The sequence below is a fragment of the Helianthus annuus genome, chromosome 9 (genome assembly GCF_002127325.2).
Source record: "Helianthus annuus cultivar XRQ/B chromosome 9, HanXRQr2.0-SUNRISE, whole genome shotgun sequence".
NCBI classification, from domain to species: Eukaryota; Viridiplantae; Streptophyta; class Magnoliopsida; order Asterales; family Asteraceae; genus Helianthus; species Helianthus annuus.
Genome location: NC_035441.2, coordinates 141,803,486 through 141,805,477, shown reverse-complemented (window position 1 = coordinate 141,805,477; position 1,992 = coordinate 141,803,486). Strand labels below are relative to the sequence as shown.

General features: G+C 44.0%; 1 non-coding gene across 1 annotated transcript; it reads right to left on the bottom strand.

Moving 5' to 3' along the window:
- Nucleotides 1-287: 287 nt before the first annotated feature.
- On the bottom strand, nucleotides 288-394 carry LOC118482399. The gene has a single exon (XR_004868439.1). It is a non-coding gene; the product is annotated as a small nucleolar RNA R71 (small nucleolar RNA).
- Between the last annotated feature and the right edge of the window lie 1,598 nt (nucleotides 395-1,992).

Genomic DNA, 1,992 nt, shown 5'->3' with positions numbered 1-1,992 from the left:
ACTTCGAACTTCGACCGCATTTGATACAAATGCTCCAAAACTCCGCAACCTTCCACGGGCTTGCGGACGAGGATCCTCATCTACATATAACTAATTTCTTAGAAATATGTGATACCTTTCGGATCAATGGAGCATCAAACGACGCCATACGCCTCCGTATGTTTCCGTTCTCACTAAAAGACCGAGCGAAAGCTTGGCTCAACACCCTCCCAGCTGGATCGGTAAACACCTGGGATGAACTAGCCCAAAAGTTTCTATATAAGTATTTCCCTCCTTCTAAAACTGCTAAATTAATGGCTGAAATTAACACATACTCACAAGAGGACGGGGAATCCTTATATGAAACATGGGAAAGGTTCAAGGAGCTATTACGCAAGTGTCCCCATCATGGCCTCTCAATATGGCAACAAGTATCCACTTTCTACAATGGATTGTTGCCACACACTAGGCAGACACTTGATTCTAGCTCCGGGGAACTTTTAGGTAATCGACGCCCACACGAAATATATAATCAGATTGAGGAAATTGCTCAAACCAATTTTCAATGGCACACTCCCCGGGGAAATAAGTCTATCGCCCCGGGCGCCCATAAGGTCGACGAAAGCACCTCTTTACAAGCCCAAATCGAGGCCCTTTCTTCAAAAATAAAAAAATTAGAAATGACAAAAACAGTCTCGGTTATGGCTTGTGAAGGGTGTGGTGGGTCACATGAAAATTGGAGTTGCATGAAAGAAACGGACGATCAACAAGAAATGGTAAACTACATTGATAATAGACCTAGGTCGTCGGGTCCTCCAACGGGAGCTTACAACCAAGGATGGCGAAACCACCCAAACCTTGGTTGGAGGGAAACCGGCAATAGTAGTAACCAACAAACCCAACGAACAAACTTTCAGCAATCAAGAAATGAGTCACAAAATTTCACTCAACAACAAGGTGGACGAGAAAGGCTCGAAGATACTATATCTCGCCTCGTCTCCGACACTGATAAGAAAAACTCGGAAAGATTTCTACAATTAGAATCTAATTTTAGAAATCAACAAGCTAGCATTCAAAACATAGAAAAACAAATAAATCAACTAGCACAAAATTTTTCCGAGAGACCACAAGGCGCATTACCTAGCAATACCGAAACAAACCCAAAAGCGCAAGTTCACCTCATCACACTACGAAACCGCACCGTAGGGCCTGCAGAAGTACCTCCACCAACGGAAGAAACAATGCCAACACATCTGCAGGAAAAGAACTCTCCCCCATCACCAGAGCCTACCAAGGCTCCTCGAGTTCCGTACCCCGGTAGGTTAATTCGTCAAAAGACCAATGAGCAATTCGCAAAATTCAAAAGTCTGTTAAAACAATTGCATGTCAATATTCCTTTTATCGAAGTCCTAACCCAAATGCCCAAATACTCTAAATTTATGAGGGACTTCCTTACACATAAAAAGAAAATTGAAAATTTGCAATTAGTTAATTTAGGCGAAGAATGCTCTGCCCTCGTACTCAATAAACTACCCCAAAAGAAAATCGATCCCGGAAGTTTCACGATTCCATGTTCAATAGGGGAATCACCCGTTCGCAATGCCTTGGCCGACTTAGGGGCTAGCATTAACCTCATGCCCTCATCGATGTTCAAAAGGCTTGGCTTGGGAACCACGAGCCCTACAAAAATAAGCATACAACTCGCTGATCGATCAGTCAAGTTCCCACAAGGTGTCATCGAGAATGTCTTGGTAAGGGTAAGCAAATTCGTTTATCCCGTTGACTTTGTCATAGTTGACATGGAGGAAGACACCGAGGTCCCCCTTATCCTAGGGAGACCCTTCCTTGCAACAGCACAAGCAGTGGTAGACATGAATGAAGGGACACTGACTTTGAGGTATGGGGACGATGAGGTGAAGTTCGGAGTTGGGAAGAAAATAGAGGACGACGACCCAGTCAATTACATGAAGGTTATTGATTCAAGCTTGGATGCCGCTCTCCGACGGTGTAACT